Source organism: Schistocerca americana, chromosome 8 (genome assembly GCF_021461395.2).
Source record: "Schistocerca americana isolate TAMUIC-IGC-003095 chromosome 8, iqSchAmer2.1, whole genome shotgun sequence".
Lineage (NCBI taxonomy): Eukaryota > Metazoa > Arthropoda > Insecta > Orthoptera > Acrididae > Schistocerca > Schistocerca americana.
The window spans coordinates 261,069,846-261,089,915 of record NC_060126.1 but is presented as its reverse complement, the minus strand read 5'-3'; the positions used below and the strand labels follow the sequence as shown (position 1 = coordinate 261,089,915).

The window sequence follows — 20,070 nt, the reverse complement described above, 5'->3', positions numbered from 1 at the left end:
CCTGTCTCACTTCCCTCCCAACCACGGCTTCCCTTTCATGTCCCTCGACTCTCATAACTGCCATCTGCTTTCTGTACAAATTGTAAATAGCCTTTCACTCCCTGTATTTTACCCCTGCCGCCTTCAGAATTTGAAAGAGAGTATTCCAGTCAACATTGTCAAAAGCTTTCTCTAAGTCTACAAATGCTAGAAATGTAGGTTTGCCTTTCCTTGATCTTTCTTCTAAGATCTGCTTTCTTTGGGATTGGAAATATTATATTCTTCTTGAAGTCTGAGGGAATTTCGCCTGTCTCATACATCTTGCTCACCAGATGGTAGAGTTTTGTCAAGACTGGCTCTCCCAAGGCTGTCAGTAATTCCAATGGAATGATGTCTACTCCCGGGGCCTTGTTTCGACTTAGGTCTTTCAGTGCTCTGTCAAACCCTTCACGCAGTATCCTATCTCCCATTTCATCTTTATCTACCTCCTCTTCCATTTCCATAATACTGTCCTCAAGAACGTTGCCTCTGTATAGACCCTCTACATACTCCTTCCACCTTTCTGCTTTCCCTTCTTTGCTTAGAACTGTTCTCCAAAGGTCTCTTTAATTTTCCTGTAGGCAGTATCTATCTTACCCCTCATGAGATAAGCCTCTACATCCTTACATTTGTCCTCTAGCCATCCCTGCTTAGCCATTTTGCACTTCCTGTCGATCTCGTTTTTGAGACGTTTGTATTCCTTTTTGCCTGCTTCACTAACTGCATTTTTTATTTTCTCCTTTCATCAATTAAATTCAGTATCTCTTCTGTTACCCAAGGATTTCCACTATCCCTCGTCTTTTTACCTACTTGATTCTCTGCTGCCTTCACTATTTCATTCCTCAAAGCTACCCATTCTTCTTCTACTGTACTTCTTTCCGCCATTATTTTCAATTGTTCCCTTATGCTCCCCCTGAAACTGCGTACAACCTCTGGTTCTGTCAGTTTATCCAGGTCTCATCTCCTTAAATTCCCATCTTTTTGTAGTTTCTTCAGTTTTAATCTACAGTTCATAACCAACAGATTGTGGTCAGAGTCCACATCTGCCCCTGGAAATGTCTTACAATTTAAAACCTGGTTCCTAAATCTCTGTCTTACCATTACATAAACTATCTGAAATCTGTCAGTATCTCCAGGCTTCTTCCATGTATACAACCTTCTTTTATGATTCTTGAACCAAGTGTTAGCTATGATTAAGTTGTGCTCTGTGCAAAATTCTACCAGGCAGCTTCCTCTTTGATTTTTTACCCCCCAATCCATATTCACCTACTACGTTTCCTTCTCTTCCTTTTCCTATTCTAGAATTCCAGTCACTCATGACTATTAAATTTTTGTCTCCCTTCACTACCTGAATAATTTCTTTTATCTCATCATACATTTCATCAATTTCTTCATCATCTGCAGAACTAGTTGGCATATAAACTTGTACTACTGTAGTAGACATGGGCTTCGTGTCTATCTTGGCCACAATAATGCGTTCACTATGCCGTTTGTAGTAACTTACCCGCACTCCTATTTTTTATTCATTATTAAACATACTCCTGCATTACCCCTATTTGATTTTGTATTTATAACCCTGTATTCACCTGACCAAAAGTCTTGTTCCTCCTGCCACTGAACTTCACTAATTCCCACTATATCTAACTTTAACCTATCCATTTCCCTTTTTAAATTTTCTAACCTACCTGCCTGATTAAGGGATCTGACATTCCACACTCCAATCCATAAAACACCAGTTTTCTTTCTCCTGATAACGACGTCCTCTTGAGTAATCCCCACCCGGAGATCCGAAAGGGGGACTATTTTACCTCCGGAATATTTTACCCAAGAGGACGCCGTCATCATTTAATCATATAGTAAAGCTGCATGCCCTCAGGAAAAATTACAGCTATAGTTTCCCCTTGCTTTCAGCCGTTCGTAGTACCAGCACAGCAAGCATTCCATAGTATGACTAAAATACTGTTACCTGGTCATGAACATATTAGGGCACTGCCAGATCTCTTTCTGAAACGTCATCTGTCCCAAAATCTTTTGAGTGACCACTGGTGTCAGGTTATTAGATAGGATCTACTGTGAGTTCATATCCACCTAGCTCTGACATCTGCAAGTGGGGCTCAGCAGTGTTGCATGCGAACAGTTTGACTAGTACCCATTCCTCCATCAGTAGATGGAGGCATTTCTGTATCTTAGTACAAAGTGGTAACTTGTAACAAGTCTTAGGAAACACTGCAAAGGAGAGCAGTATACAGGGACTTGGCAACTAAAGCCATGAATCCTGGTTTGTCTATGGAGATAAACAGCACAAGTTACTACAAACCAGCTAGAAACAGACTATTATTTGTTAGTGATGTATGTTTTCCAGTCCAGGGGTCTTGCTGACTATATTTAGATAGTTACAAGGCATTAATGATGGATTTTGGTGAATTGGTAAGTCTGACCCCTCCCCCGTAGTTCAATGTGAGTCTGGTGACCGTATTTAAGACAGTATTCAGAAGTATTGCAGTGCTGGTAAGTTATCCAAGCCTGCTGAGAAATTCTTCTTGGTTAATCTTTGGAGCAGTTCACCATATAATTTGTCTTGCACGCACAGAACACATGGATTCAAGCCACAAGTAAAACTTCATACAATGCCATTGTCCTTAACTAGCTGAATAATTTCTTTTATCTCTTCATACATTCTTTCACTCTCTTTCATTGTCTGGAGTGTTAGTTGACTTATAAATTTTTAGTAATGTGGCAGGTGTTGGCTTTGTGTCTATCTTGGCTATGGTACCATATTCACTATGCTGGTCATAGTAGCTTACCTGCATTTCTATTTTCTTATTCATTACCAGACCTACTCCTGCACTGCATCTATTTGATTTTATATTTATAACCTTGTGCTCATCTAACCAGAAGTCATGTTCCTTCTGCCACTACACTTTACTAATTCCCATTACATTAATCTTCAACTTATCCATTTTCTTTTTAAACTTCCTAACCTACTTTCCCAATTAAAGTATCTAACATTCAACACTCCAACCAATAGAATGCCACTTTTTTCCTCTCCTAATGACACCACCATCTTGAGCAGTTTCCACCTGGATACCTCCAGAACTTATGCCGTATTATGTAACTTTAAATACAGTAAAAATTCAATATCTAGAACACTACGATTGTTTTTAGTAGAAAAGATTTACACTTAAGATGATGTATTGTTGTAGGGTTCTAGATGCTTGGCAACATGACTATTAGTGTCTTTTCAATAACTATTAATCAAGCTTTATTAACAAACTGAATGTTATTAGATAATGAATGCAAATTAAAATAGTAAAAACGTGATTGAAGCATCACAGTCAAAATATACAACAAACTTGTTTGACTTATTCATGTAATTCATTGGAATTTATAAAACAACATGAAAGACACTATGTCTTCTATATTAATTTCTTTTTAAATGTCTCATTGTCTCAAAAAACATTAAAATGTGTGTGACACTGTCATTTTCATCAGATGAGGCAGAGCACATATCAACACCCAAAACACTTAATGCTCTCGTATCAGCATACACATGACATTATGTCAAAATATGGTATACCCTTATAGTATCACTATGAGTGTCATGGTTTGGAGGCTCTGTATGTCACAGTTGGATACCATGGATCAAAAGACAGTGTTCTATATTAAGGTGATCAAGAATTACAAAGTTTCACCAGTGATATTCCGGAGTCAAATGGATGATTCAAATCATCTGAAATCTATTTCTTTCCTCACACCCACATATCCAAAACTATCCAACTCCCCAATAACACCACTGAAGATATGAAGCTGTCACACAGAAATACTGGACTGGAATGTAATGTATCATTTCACAAAAGTGGTAATCTACCTACTGTTATCTGTTACTGGTGAATGCTGTGTATTTTTGTGCATCTAAATTTGTGGCTAAAATGTGAATATGCATACAATACAACTATTTGTTTGTACATGCATGAAAGTAGGAAGCTGGAGACTGTGTTTGTACAAGAAAGGGTGGTGCCGACAGCTGGTTTCTGCCATTCGTCACTTGCTGCATTATTGGTTACTTCATAGAGGTACTCCCATTCTCGGATACATGCTGTGTTCCAGAGAATGCTGAAGCTCATGACAATAAAAGGAGGACATCATGAGGACAGCTGAAAATTCATTCTGTCTCTAAAAGACTGCTCAATTAATGCATTGAATGTCAACATTTAAAAACAAAAAAGCATAACAAACAGTGTTTCCTGTTGCAATATTAAGTCAATATACAATGTTTTAAGAAGTAGTAATATCTCTTCTTGTGTGTAGCTGACAGATAGTTTGGACTTGCATTTTTAGCCTCAAGATGTAAGCCAGGGTACAGAGTCAACAACAAGAATAAGCAGCACGGTACATAAGCACAGCAAGCAAAAAGGGATCACAGATTATCGTATTATGATTCCTGCAATCTTTCGGCTCAAACTCCTAATCTAACTACAAATTAGCTGAGGCAGAGCACAGGTCACACTGCAGTATGTTCTCCACCAGTCAGCAGTTTGGGTATTGCATCTGCTGCTTCATTGCTGAAGATCAAATTTGTTCATTCAATCATCCATCCATCCATCCATCTTGCATAGATTACATCGTGAAGGAAAACCTTCAAGATGTGGAATGTGTCAAGACAAGCAAGTCAAGACAACTTAATCTTTACATTTCATCAATAATAAACCAACATCTGACTGTTTAAAACTATCTGTGACTACACCAGCCAATTGTAACCTAGTAAATTAGAAAGAGAGCCTTTACTTTGAAAGTAATAACATAAAATTACATAAAACAGCTGCTACCAATAGTTTGATATTTATATGTATAGACACAACATAGGTATTTCCATTGCAAATAGATACCTACATACCTAAATGCCTGTAATACACTGTGGTACTACTTATTATGCAGTTTCTAAAAGTGGCACATGAAGTATATATAAATTTTTTAATTTTCTTTTCAGGCAATGATTTCCGATTTCTTACTTTATGTTGGATATGAGCTTGGTGAATATGACATGTGATCAAAAGGTAACAGGAATTTTTAATTTTCCGCAAAATTTATACATCCAATTTTCAAGTTTTTTATATATATCTCTTGCTGGTACACCAGTTCCTGATGTATTTAATTTATATCTGACAGTTGAAAATGTTGTGTGTGTTTTTGAGTGTTTGTTGAATTTTTACTTTCAAAAAACATTTTCATTGAAAGAATTTGTATTAATTTTTTCTTGAAAAATGCAGCACTACTTTCAAAATGTTGATTGTGTGTTTTGGTGAATCTACTATGACTAAGACAAGAGTTTACGAGCAGCATAAGTATTACATAAATGATCGAGAAGATGCTGAAGACGGAGACTGCCCTGGATGTCATAGCACATCAATTAATGCTGGCAATGTGGAAGCATTAAAGAAAATGGTTCTGGCAAACTGCCGAAGCACCATCAGAGAGGTTTCTGATGACGTCGCCATATCATCTGACTAATGCCAAGCAATTTTTTTGGACCCTTTGGGCATGAAATGTGTACCAGCTAAGGTTGTTCCAAAATTGTTGGTACTGACCAAAAATGATGTCGCAAAGACGTTGCTCAGGGATTGCTCAAAGAAGTCAACAACGATCCAGAACTTATAAAGGAGGTTACAACAAGTGACGAAACATTGGTATAACATCAGAACAGAGGCTCAATTGTCCCACGAAAAAAAACTACAAGTTCAATAACATGGGAAGGTTTTTCTCATTGTATTCTGTGATTACAATGGAACAGTATATCATGAGTTCCTGTTTTGTTATTGTACAGTCAATAAAGAATACTACTTGGAAGTTATGTGCTGCTTGTGTGAAGCAATCTGAAGAAAACCATCAGAATTATAGCAAAACCATACGTCGAAATTGCATTGGGATAATGCTCCTTCTAACAACTCAACACTTGTTCATGATTTTTTGTGTTAAAAAAATTATGCTGCCTCAGCCACTATACTCACTGGACATGGCTCCCTGGAACTTGTTTCTATTCCCGAGACTGAAGAGAACCATGAAAGGATGATGTTTTGTCACCATTGATGACAAAAAACAGAAACGCTGATGGAGCTGAACACGATTATGAAAAGTGAATTACAGAAATGCTTGCAAGATTGGAAAAAGTGCTGGTACTAGTGCATTATATCTGAGGAGGATTAATTTGAAGGGGACAAAGTGGATGATGATGATAAATATTCTTGAAGAACAAAAATTCCCATTACTTTCTGTATCACACCTCATATCTTTGTTGCCAAGTATATATATCACTCCAGTCCGAACTTTGGGCAACGTGGTAAAGTGAAGATGAAAATTATTTTTTGTCTCCTATCATAATAGTGCAAATCACAGTTCAACTGACAATGATTTTTAATACCAACAACAAAGAGCAATACGGAGTATTATACTGTCAAGTGAGAATTCCAAGATCCTTAAGGAGACATCTGCAAGGTGAACAGTTACCCTCTTTACACAATATTCTTATAGCTCATTTCTTCTGAATAAATACTTTCTTCATTTTTGATGCACTGTCCTAGGAGGAAATTCTATTAGAAGAGAGAGAGTGAAAATACGCAAAATAATCAGATATTCTTGTCTTTGCAAGAAAATGATGAGAATGACATTAGTCAAAACAATCATCTTTCTCAGCTCAGCACTACCCCCCCCCCCCCACACACACACACACACACACACACACACACACACACACACACTCGACTTTAGTGAACAAAACATACTCCTAAAACATGCTGAACTGAGCTTTTTGATTAGTTTATTTGCATGTCAGCTCCACTGTAGCTTGTTATTCAGTTCACCTCAAGGAAGTAAGAATATGTGTTGCAATTGTAAAGATGATGCCTCCCACAGCACAGCAAGACATCACAATCAAGATATATGGATGCAAATAACTTCTCAAAAACGTTTGTAAAGACCAGAAAAAGTAAAATGAATGAAATCAGAAGTGATATGCTTATCTGCAATATTACAGAGGGTTTTTACAACAGTATATTTAAGTTTATCAGACAATTTGGTCAGAGGCATTTATTATTTGCAAAGACATCCTATAGATAGTTAGCACAAGCTTTTAACATTCTACTAAAATCATCACCATGGTCACCAGAATAATTATTTCTTAATGACACGATGAATTTTGTAATCGCATTAACAGCGCCATTTTTTTATTTTTTTTTAATTAGTGCTACTGATAGTACACGCAGTGTCACCCAAAGTAAATCTAATGCATTGGTTTTTGTTACTATATTCAATGCAAGAAACTGATCACTGAATTTGGGGACTGGTGATTTCAACGTGTCATTTCTTCCACAGCTAATTTCCGAGGCCACAGTTCCATATGCAGTGTTATTTTGCTATTCCCTTTAGAAGTAACAGAGTGAACGATTTAACAGTATTTGTGCTACTGAACAGTCAACTCTTGACTACAGCTTGTCCTCTAAATTAGAAACAGCTCTTTTGTTTAATCACTAGATACTTTAATCCCTGGAGTTATTGATCACCTTTCATTGCTTTTGTTCAATTTTACACAGTCTCTTTGATTCTTTTAGCGGAAAATGACATAAAATGCTGGAAAAGTATGGTTCAGAAAGAGTTAATTGTTTGTATATGCCATGTGCTTTGTAAATTTCTCCTCCGCAATTTCTTTCCAAACACTGTGATCAATTCATTATGTATAATTCTGCGAGGTAATTCTTTTTCCCTATGATTCGAACCTAAGTGGCCAATATATTCTATTGTTAAGATCTGTTAATAATGGCCAGAATTTAAAGCACTCGTGGGACACCGATACTCACTTCCTTCTGAGGGGTCACCTGATATTAATGCATGAGAAAGACAAAAGATGCGAATAATTTTAATTGTTGCCTGCATTGAAAGTGAAGATTCGAAGCCATGCAATAAGACCACAGGTAGCACCTGCATAAAAATAAATTTAACATACCAGACGATACACGTGTTCCTCTAATTCTTTTGAACACTGTACTACTAACCTGGTAATCATTTTACAAAGAGTTCTGTATCAGCTTACACATTCCCCTTCCATGACTGGTACACAGTAATACAACTTATTTGAACTTCTTTACACTTTCCTTTCTGCCCTTAGTTTGCACTTTACATCTGCCCTATCGGCTGCTTCTGAACTTGTTGGGTTGGCTTTAAGCTTGTAGCATCTCGTGGATCATTTCACTGGTTTGCAAGAGTTGACTGTAATTCAGTCTAGTGGTCTAGCCTGAACATTACTCCTACAAATTGCATCATGCAATTGTGCAGACATTTGTGTTATTGCTGAATCTGTTTGAAGTTGTGTAGCTATATTGAAAATTATGGCATCTCTATAACAGCCAGTATCATTCCTCACGTAATTTATATAACACCCTCATGAAAATAATGTTGACATTCCTCACATCAATCTCCATTCCTGATGTGGCACTTGGAACACTTGTCTATTTTGACAATAAAATTTTGCTTTGTGTATTTAGTTATATTTTTGTTCAAAGAAAGACAATAATAAAGGGATTCCTAAAATTGCGTTTTGATAAAGTAGTTTGTACATGAAGACTGATGAGTACCTATTTAATTATGACACTTAAATGTATTTTTAAGCATAACTACTTCAGTGTCGACAGAAGCGTCCGATCCACGCGTCGGCTTTGACCCGTGACGGAAGGGTGTTGTCGTGTGTGACGTCATGACGGCGCGGAGTTTGGTTTGAGTGTGGCTGTCTCCAGTTCTGTTTTATCTTATTTTATTTACTTTTCTGATCTGTTCGTTCTATCCCGTGAGATTTTTTTTTTTTAAAGACATAAAACACTAATCAGCTACTGAAGCATCTTTATCTTCTATGAGTTGCAGGGGTTACGACCCCTGGTAGTTGGGTGGGTATTCATGCATGGCTGTCTTCACTTACACGTTGTAGCTACGCAAGGCGTCTAAATTTGTTTATATTTAGTTTGCCCCCCACCCAAAACACCCCATTTCCCGCGCTTGTCCCGTTAGTGTCATTAGGCTTCTTGTGGAAAGTGTGTGTGTTTGTTTTTGTTTCCGCCATATTTGTGACGTCATGGGTCAAAGCAGACGGGCGGGATCGGACGCTTCCGTATTTCCCTACTTCAAGTAGTGAAATTTACTTACAAGAAATTTGTGAATACTACTGTACATAAAGAAAATAAAACTAATTGATAAAAGATAAAGTTCACATGATTTGTAAGAGCATGTCATTTGATCTAAATAATAGACTAAAGAAGATTATTACATATATCACACTGTATTGCAAAAAATAAATTTAAGTTTTGTCTAAAGAGAAACTTGCTCTATTTGTAGTAACAGAGTTTGCACTCTTTGGTTCATAGTGTCTTTATTCCATGTGACCTAAAAGTTCTCCTACTGAATAAAAGCATTAACCACACAAGAATTCCCTAACAGTTTTATTAAACAGTGACAATAAAGTAATAACTTTTATGTTATTTAGAAGAATATTGTAAATTTATACAGCATAATTAGTTGTACAGTATTGGTTAAACACACAAGACTGTAATTGTTTTGTAGGTTTTCATAAAAAGTACAGTACTAATTAGCATAGCAGAACGCCAATCTCTGCCTTTTTTTTTTACTTTCATTATCTTTATTCTATGTGTACTACTTATAGCTTTTCATTAGATCATTACACATGTCTCGTGTTTGGGGAAATGAGGGGGAACAATGCTACTGGACATAAATAAGGAGCTTCTGAAAAGAGAAACAAAAAATTGCTGATTTCCATATTGGTCTCTCATTTTTGGCAGGCAATGACATGCATCACTTTCTCCCTTGTACTTCATGAACCTTTGCTACTTTATTTTTCAAAGATGGGTCTTAAACCACACTAAATAGCAATGCTGTTATATATTACACACTTGATCAGGTAACACACATTATAGGAACTGATTGCTGTCTCATTTGAGGAACCATTTTTGTTATCATCCAAAACAGATCTATTGAGAAAAACCACTGAATGTCTACATCTGTGTTCAATTCACATTTCTGCCAATTAAAATTCCGGCACATTTTACTATTGTGCTGAACTATTTGTTTCAATAGTGCATTAAAACTTCAATGAAAATGTCAATAGACAATATTTTAATCAAGCATCAACTTACAAATACCAACTGCTGACTGGCTAACACACATTTTATATAATTAACTAACCTCAATATCACAACATTTTCTTAACTGGAAACATAGCCCACTGTCTAATTCAACTGGATATGATTTAATTTTCTGTAACTTTCTGAATTATGCTCTGTAAACAGGATACACACATCTGAAATTTACAATGGAGTCTTTTACAAAACAGATCCCCCCCCATGATCAAGGCACACATGCTATTTAAATTTTATAGGAGAAATGCTGCTAGCTCTCTTTACACACTTTCAAAAACATGGTCATTGAAGTCTTCAGGCTTTCAAATGCTTCTATTGTGTCCCCACCTCTTTCTCTAACACATGTTCCTGCCTTTATTTCTGAAAATTTGCTACAATCTATACATGCAAGTGAAAATTTGGTACCAACATTGTGTTTCTACAGCTAACACTACCCTACAATTTCCAAACATATTTTGCATAAACACTTTGCAAATGAAATACTTGATGTTAGCACCTAATTTATTCCTGTCATCAAGCTGGCCTCAAATGATAGAATTTTCCTATCCCCAGCTATCTCACTTTCATTTCTTTGTATTCTATGACTTCTTACACATTTTCTTTTCTTATCGTGCTTCTTTCCACTTCCTTCGTTGCTGCTCCTTTTTGACTATTTTGTTCTTTAATTTCAGCCAGACTGGAAACTTCTCTCTGCATTCCGTCTTTAATTTCCAAATCTCACCTGTCACTAACATTTCTTTGCATATTTGCATCTTGTCCTGGTCTCTGCGTCTGTTTCTTACTCTAAGTTGATGGCAAGATCTAGACGACATAATATATAAATGAATGACTTCAGTATTGTTTAAGTGAAATCCGTGGATGGAACAGTATGTAAAATAATGGAAAGGCAACCACTCATCTATAGTGGACTGATGTGTGGAGCCTAGAACCATGTAACAGAAAACACTGTACAGGGTATCTTTTGACTCCTGCACTTTTTCTAGTAAAAGTACACACATAACCACACAGACACCCAAACAAACACTCCTGTGGCTGCCGCAAGACATTATTGAAAGCTAGTGCCTGGGCTGAAGGAGAGAAGAGCATAGGAAAGAAAGGAGGAGGGGTTGGAAGAAAGAGAGACTAATTCTGATAGGTGACTCAATGGTTGAACATAAAACTAAAGGGGTACAGAAGGTAGAGCATAAAAGAGATATAGAAAGAGGGAGGGAGGGAGGGGGAGTGGGAAGGGCATGGGAAAAAGGATAGGAAAGCGGTGATGAAGAGAGAGAGACTGGAAGGGGGGGGAGAGAGAGAGAGAGAGAGGGAGAAGGGTGAAGGCCATATTGGGAAGAGAGGGGGGGGGGGGGGGGGGAGAGAGAAGAGTGGTGGGATAAGGCAGTATACAACCTGGATGGGGATGGGCAGAAGAGAGATGGAAAAGGTAAGGTGGTGCAATAGGAAATAGTTCAAAGGAGATTTAGGCCAGGGGAAATGCCAAAGTGCAGGGCAATTCCCGCCTGTTTTGTTTAGAGAAAATTATGTTGGAAAGAAATATCAAAACTGTCATTATAGTGAAGCAATTGTTGAAATAAAACTTCTTGTGGTATGCAGCAAGTTCCCCGATTGGATGGTAAAACTTGCAGTTTCTGACAGTCTGGCAGAGAACGATCATCCACATAGATAGTTGGTTAGTTGTCATGTCCACATAGAATGATGTACAGTAATTCCAGCATAGTTGATGCATAACATGGCTGCTTTCATATATGGCCTTTCCTTTTATTGAGTAAGAAATGCCTGGGACTGGATTGCGGTGGATGGGTGGGTAAGTGTATGGGGCAGGTCTTACACCCGGGCCAGCCACAATGGACTAACCCATGGGATGCAAGGTTTGGAACAGGATTGGAAAACAAACAGACAATGACATTCTGTAAGTTGGGCGGGCAATGGAAAACTACTCACGGTGATGGGTGTGGAGTATTACAGGACATGAAGAGTCAGTTTAGGCCGTGGCGAAGAATGTGGACGAGCTTTTCCAGGTCAGTTGATCAGAAGAGTGCTGGTAAGTGGGTGGTTAACAGAATTACTGGTGTCAAGGGAGGAGGTAGCATGGGGTTCCCCCCCCCCCCCCCACCCCATGAAACACGGACCTTGCCGTTGGTGGGGAGGCTTCCGTGCCTCAGCGATACAGATAGCTGTACTGTACGTGCGACCATATCGGAGGAGCATCTGTTGAGAGGCCAGACAAACGTGTGGTTCCTGAAGAGGGGCAGCAGCCTTTTCAGTAGTTGTAGGGGCAACAGTCTTGCTGTGCTGGTACTGCGAACGGCTGAAAGCAACGGGAAACTACAGCCATAATTCTTCCCAAGGGCATGCAGCTTTACTGTATGGTTAAAGGATGATGGCGACCTCTTGGGTAAAATATTCCGGAGGTAAAATAGTCCCCCTTTCGGATCTCCGGGTGGGGATTACTCAAGAGGACGTCGTTATCAGGAGAAAGAAAACTGGTGTTTTATGGATTGGAGTGTGGAATGTCAGATCCCTTAATCAGGCAGGTAGGTTAGAAAATTTAAAAAGGGAAATGGATAGGTTAAAGTTAGATATAGTGGGAATTAGTGAAGTTCAGTGGCAGGAGGAACAAGACTTTTGGTCAGGTGAATACAGGGTTATAAATACAAAATCAAATAGGGGTAATGCAGGAGTATGTTTAATAATGAATAAAAAATAGGAGTGCGGGTAAGTTACTACAAACAGCATAGTGAACGCATTATTGTGGCCAAGATAGACACGAAGCCCATGTCTACTACAGTAGTACAAGTTTATATGCCAACTAGTTCTGCAGATGATGAAGAAATTGATGAAATGTATGATGAGATAAAAGAAATTATTCAGGTAGTGAAGGGAGACAAAAATTTAATAGTCATGAGTGACTGGAATTCTAGAATAGGAAAAGGAAGAGAAGGAAACGTAGTAGGTGAATATGGATTGGGGGGTAAAAAATCAAAGAGGAAGCTGCCTGGTAGAATTTTGCACAGAGCACAACTTAATCATAGCTAACACTTGGTTCAAGAATCATAAAAGAAGGTTGTATACATGGAAGAAGCCTGGAGATACTGACAGATTTCAGATAGTTTATGTAATGGTAAGACAGAGATTTAGGAACCAGGTTTTAAATTGTAAGACATTTCCAGGGGCAGATGTGGACTCTGACCACAATCTGTTGGTTATGAACTGTAGATTAAAACTGAAGAAACTACAAAAAGATGGGAATTTAAGGAGGTGGGACCTGGATAAACTGACTAAACCAGAGGTTGTACACAGTTTTAGGGAGAGCATAAGGGAACAATTGAAAAAAATGGGGGAAAGAAATACAGTAGAAAAAGAATGGGTAGCTTTGAGGGATGAAGTAGTGAAGGCAGCAGAGAATCAAGTAGGTAAAAAGACGAGGGCTAGTAGAAATCCTTGGGTAACAGAAGAGATATTGAATTTAATTGATGAAAGGAGAAAATATAAAAATACAGTAAATGAAGCAGGCAAAAAGGAATACAAACGTCTCAAAAATGAGATCGACAGGAAGTACAAAACGGCTAAGCAGGGATGGCTAGAGGACAAATGTAAGGATGTAGAGGCTTATCTCACTAGAGGTAAGATAGATACTGCCTACAGGAAAATTAAAGAGACCTTTGGAGAAAACAGAACCACTTGCATGAATATCAAGAGCTCAGATGGAAACCCAGTTCTACGCAAAAGAAGGGAAAGGCAGAAAGGTGGATGGAGTATACAGAGGGTCTATACAAGGGCGATGTTCTTGAGGACAATATTATGGAAATGGAAGAGGAGGTAGATGAAGATGAAACGGGAGATAGGATACTGCGTGAAGAGTTTGACAGAGCACTGAAAGACCTGAGTCGAAACAAGGCCCCGCGAGTAGACAAAATTCCATTAGAACTACTGACAGCCTTGGGAGAGCCAGTCTTGACAAAACTCTGCCATCTGGTGAGCAAGATGTATGAGACAGGCGAAATTCCCTCAGACTTCAAGAAGAATATAATAATTCCAATTCCAAAGAAAGCAGGTGTTGACAGATGTGAAAATTACCGAATTATCAGTTTAATAAGTCACGGCTGCAAAATACCAATGCGAATTCTTTACAGACGAATGGAAAAACTAGTAGAAGCCAACCTCGGGGAATATCAGTTTGGCTTCAGTAGAAATGTTGGAACACGTGAGGCAATACTGACGCTACGACCTATCTTAGAAGAAAGATTAAGGAAAGGCAAACCTACATTTCTAGCAACTGTAGACTTAGAGAAGGCTTTTGACAATGTTGACTGGAATACTCTCTTTCAAATTCTAAAGACGGCAGGGGTAAAATACAGGGAGCGAAAGACTATTTATAATTTGTACAGAAAGCAGATGGCAGTTATAAGAGTCAAGGGACATGAAAGGGAAGCCGTGGTTGGGAAGGGAGTGAGACATGGTTGTAACCTTTCCCCAATGTTATTCAATTTGTATATTGAGCAAGCAGTGAAGGGGAAAAAAAAAAGTCGGAGTAGGTATTAAAATCCATGGAGAAGAAATGAAAACTTTGAGGTTCACCGATGACATTGTAATTCTCTCAGAGACAGGAAAGGATTTGGAAGAGCAGTTGAACGGAATGGATAGTGTCTTGAAAGGAGGGTATAAGATGAACATCAACAAAAGCAAAGCGAGGATAATGGAATGTAGTCAAATTAAGTCGGCCGATGCTGAGGGAATTACACTAGAAAATGAGACACTTAAAGTAGTAAAGGAGTTTTGCTATTTGGGGAGCAAAATAACTGATGATGGTCGATGTAGAGAGGATATAAAATGTAGACTGGTAATGGCAAGGAAAGCATTTCCGAAGAAGAGAAATTTGTTAACATTGAGTATAGATTTAAGTGTTAGGAAGTCGTTTCTGAAAGTATTTGTATGGAGTGTAGCCATGTATGGAAGTGAAACATGGATGATACATAGTTTGGACAAGAAGAGAATAGAAGCTTTTGAAATGTGGTGCTACAGAAGAATGCTGAAGATTAGATGGGTAGATCACATAACTAATGAGGAAGTATTGAATAGGATTGGAGAGAAGAGAAGTTTGTGGCACAACTTTACTAGAAGAAGGGATCGGTTGGTAGGACATGTTCTGAGGCATCAAGGGATCACCAATTTAGTACTGGAGGGCAGCGTGGAGGGAAAAAATCATAGAGGGAGACCAAGAGATGAATACACTAAGTAGAATCAGAAGGTTGCAGTAGGTACTGGGAGATGAAGAAGCTTGCACAGGATATAGTAGCATGGAGAGCTGCATCAAACCAGTCTCAGGACTGAAGACCACCACAACAACATCAACAACATTAGTATTTTACCAGCCCACAGATCTAGCTTAATACGAAGAGATTGGTTGATTTGGGCAAAGGGACCAAATAGCAAGATCATCAGTCCCATCAGATTAGGGAAAACTAGGGAAGAAAGTCAGCTGTACCATTTCAAAGGAACCATCCCAGCATTTGCCCTAAATGATTTCAGGAGATCACAGAAAACCTAAATCAGGATGGCCAGACACGGGTTTAACTGTCATCCTCCCAAATGAGAGTACAGTGTGCTAACCACTGTGCAACTTCGCTTGGTAATATGAAGAGAAATGAAATGTAGCTCGTACAAGACATATCAGTGTATGCATAATACTTAACAAGGAGAGGCCAAATGGTTGGCCACAGAATTGTTGAAGGACCCATCACAGCAATTGCCTGACAATTTAGGAAAAATCGTCAAAAATTTAAATAAGGGTGTCTGGAAAGAGTATGGGACTCCATCCTCTCGGAACCTGGAACCAGAGTCCTCAAAAGTGCAAGACTCCATCTGGTTACACCTAAAGCACAATTCCCTTGTATTTGTACACATTTGGAGAAAACCAGTGTTTCACCCCATTTTCTATGCAAGGTGGGTGTCTTCTGCAGTTGTAATGTGTATGTTGGTTCTCATTGCAGTACATTCACTATGCACATTATTAGTTCCTAGACAAGAATGCTTTAACTGTAATGTAGACCCTTAATGTCGTCCTTACACTATCAGCCTCTTATTTTCAAAAAGTTTCCTTTATCAGCATCTCAATACTTCCTGTAATATTGTTTTTCATCGTAACTGTTCAACTCACAGTTATCTTGCCATCTTACTGTTGATGAGGCAAGGTGGTGTTTTTTAAGTGCATAGTACAACACATATCTAAATCAAACATCCTGTTTCCAATTGTTCAAGTAATGTTACACACTAATTTGTGGAGAGCCAGAAAGAAGGAAGGGGATTTTTATAATAGAACACATTGAATGTATTTTCTTCAGTATTTAGATTTTTTTAATAGGCCTATACAAAAGAAATATATTAAACTAGCTAAGCATTAATAAATGAAATTAACATCAAGAATAAATTTTTTATTTATGCAAATTACCATATATATGACGATTTCTTGTAGGTTATATATAAGCAGAGTATAAACCACTACTATGTCAGTAGCACTTCTAGACCTAATGCTGAGCACACATCTGTAGGGACTAGGACACATTGAACAGCTGCCCTTTGATGCCCTCATACTTAAGGACACCACAGAATCAGCCAAGTAAGATATGCACTACAATGACCTGCTAGGGGCCAACATCCACACTAAATGACAACAGAAAGCAAGGAACAGAATATCGACCATGAAGATCCTTTTAGATGTGCAAGATCTTGTGGGCCTGACTCCCATAATTTAATGGTGGTGTATTCAGAGGTTCATGTTTCACCCTTTTCACTTTTTCACAGAGTAAAAAGAGACTTCCATTTAGTGTCTGTCCAATTCTTTCTTTTGTAAACTCTAACAATTGTGCAAGCACAGCGTACAATGTGCACTTATCTTGCGAATTCGATTTACATTAAACTATTCTTTTAACTACAAGCCAATGTATGTAATTTTCTCTGCTTGCTCGTTTACTATCTGTCACACAAGGTTAATTCCCGATTTCTTTTTGTTCAAGTGTAGTTTCCAGTAAAATAAACTTCAATACCATCATCTTCTGTGAAAGCTCGCCGGTCTTAGAATGTAGGTAGGCTGTTTCATTGTTCACGTACTTTGCAAACGCCTTATTCGTTAAGTTCGCAAAATTATTGCCTACGTTTGTCACTCCAGTGCTCAACTATGTGGGAACACAGTTAGGCCTACTTGAATTTCAGTTTAACATACTTCCAGGGAAAATGAAGTCTTTCATCGACGAATTTACTTATTAGAATCCACGTTGACTGGACGAAATGTGGGTGGTGTGCACAAGTGTCAACTTATTTGTGAGCTTTATATTTGCAAGCTATCTTCTGTAAACTTTTTACAAATCCGTCCGATATGAAATACTTCATAATTAAATATTAACTCGTATTGTGTAGTAGCTTCGCTATGCAAAAATACTGTTTCTATTAACTAAACGTCCACAAAACTGACATAGCTGTTATTATACGGGGATTGCCTAACTTCAGCTTTCAACAAGGTCAATAACTTTATCAGCATTTGTTGAAGCTGCAATACGCAAAGAAGCACAGAAATAATAGTCATTACGAATAGAGAATATTCGTAAGTCAATACACGATCATGCAGCAACAGTTTCTCTGTGCTTACTTTGATTCCCTGTTGCCTCCTGGTCCTTCTTACAACTCTACTGCTATTCTGCTACTGCTAAACTAAACACGCCTCTCCACAGATCTTCACTATACAAGCCAGTCAATCACGCATTTCTTTGGTTGTATTGCGGCAGGAGAGGGACAATATAAATGTAATCAAGTTTAAAATAATTGACGAAAAGTGATATAGTATATAGTATCAGGTATCACGTGTTTGTCATATTAGTTACCACTATGCTGCTTCACATATTTGTCAAATAAGAGCTCTGTTTTGCTTGAGCGAAATTGATCATATAAATAGAGCTAACTCTAGTGATATAGTAATTAATATGTTTGATAAGTTTGAGCGAAATTAATGATCGAGAAACCGGTATTTAATTATCGCTATATGCTTTCGATTTTGCAATTTAGCAATTACTGAGCAATGACTTTAGTACCGGTACACCAGAAAAATTTATTTAGCAGCTAAAGATTGATATGTGTATAACATACTTGCATTGATAGCATAAAACATTTCATCTGTATCTATACTCTGCAAATCACTGTAAAATGTACCCCAAAGGTTACATCCAATTGTAGTACTTTTCTTCCCGTTTCATTCTCGCATGGAGCACGGGAAGAAAAATTGTTTAAACGCCTCTGTGTGCGCTATAAACAGTCTAATCTCCTGTTCACGTCCCTTTGGGAGCGATATGTAAGCGGTTGTAATATATTTTCACCTTGTAATTACATTATAGCCAAATACCAAAGCGGGGCCGTCAGTGAAACACAACACTAACACTGAAAGCGTTTATTACGGTCTCCAACGTGCAGCCAGAACAGAACTGAACTCCTGAAGGGAGAGTCCAGCAATTTATACAAACATCGAATGTCCCAGAATGCTGGTATTTATGCAAAAATAAAATGTTACAGGATATACAAGCATATTTCAAGAACCTACAAGAAATGGTAAATACTAAACAAAAAATAATTGCTTGTGGTTGGGTTTGCACCACCGACCTGTAGCACGCCAAACAACGGCGCCAACAATTACTCCACACTGCACGTACCACAGCATTTCTCCGTCTTCTGGAGAAACAATTGCCCGCTGTTCCCGAAGTTCTCGTTGGAGTCGACTACAGCATCATAGATCTTGCTTGCTTCGTATGGCAGCCCTGCCGGTTCGTATTGTCCGATCGTGTTACATCGTCGTTGCTATGATGAGTATCGAAGGTAGTCCTCCCCGTCGGAAGCTTCACAGTCTTCGAATGGGTCTCTAGTTTCCTTGAACTTCCCATTGTTGATCTGCGACTCTGGACTGTAGTAGGACTTCGTACGGAGGACATGGACAACGCTTCGCGCTTTTATCTTCTTGATGAAAGGTCATAACTCTCAACTTCATATGTGACGTCCGACAAATGATGAAGGATTCGATACAGTACAAAGTAGCGCTTTAGTAACTTTTCCAGTAGGCCTACTTTCCGGACAAATGCAAAAATCTATACCTAGTCTCCTGACCTGTATTTGACTGTCTGGTGCTTGGAGTTATATCTTTCTCCTAGCCATCCAGGGGCCGTATGTGAACCATCCACCTTGCTTCTTCTATCTTGGTGACTAAGTGTTTCGTGAAATCATCTTGATTATTGTCCAATTGAAAGCGGAGCAGTGTACATGTTCTCATTTCGATCTTGTAACCATCAAGCAATAAGAATGGCGTGGAGCCTGTGGTGTCTTGCTTTGCTGCGTTGTATGCTAATGTCATGATAGACAGTGCTGTATCCAAATCTCTCTGCTCGATCTCAGTATCTCAGTGTACATCAAGAGCATTTGTGCAAACATCTTATTAAAGCTTTCTGTGACATCATTCGACTGTACACGGAAGGCAGCAGTCATCCTGTGGATGATATCACAGTATGACATTGCTTCTGATATTAGCTTCGACTGGAAAACTTTTCTACCATCAGAGATCAAAACCTGGGGTTCTCAGTGCTCTAAAATAATGACTTCCACAGGGTGAAAAGTATTTAAACCGACGAACTCTAGGAGGTTGTAGGGGACATCAGAACAAATATTTCTGCCTAATGTCATTTTTTCCTATAAGGAGTATTGAAACCGGTAGAGTAAGATTTCTCTGCCGGCAAATTAGTTAAATCAACAAACACTTTTCCATTTTTTTATGACCAAGAGACAACACGTTAATACAAACCAATTTCAATTACAGTAGATTTTCGAAAACGCC

The 20,070-nt window shown here is 38.3% G+C and overlaps 1 protein-coding gene across 4 annotated transcripts in view; it reads right to left on the bottom strand.

The window, feature by feature from the left end:
* The window catches only part of LOC124545392 (calcium uptake protein 1 homolog, mitochondrial), a 231,674-nt gene extending 213,735 nt beyond the window's left edge, over positions 1-17,939 (bottom strand). For all 4 annotated transcript variants that reach the window (XM_047124305.1, XM_047124308.1, XM_047124303.1 and 1 more), the window contains exon 1: positions 17,851-17,939. The gene's annotated coding sequence lies outside the window, so the exon portion shown is untranslated. The remainder of the gene's footprint in view (positions 1-17,850) is intronic.
* Between the last annotated feature and the right edge of the window lie 2,131 nt (positions 17,940-20,070).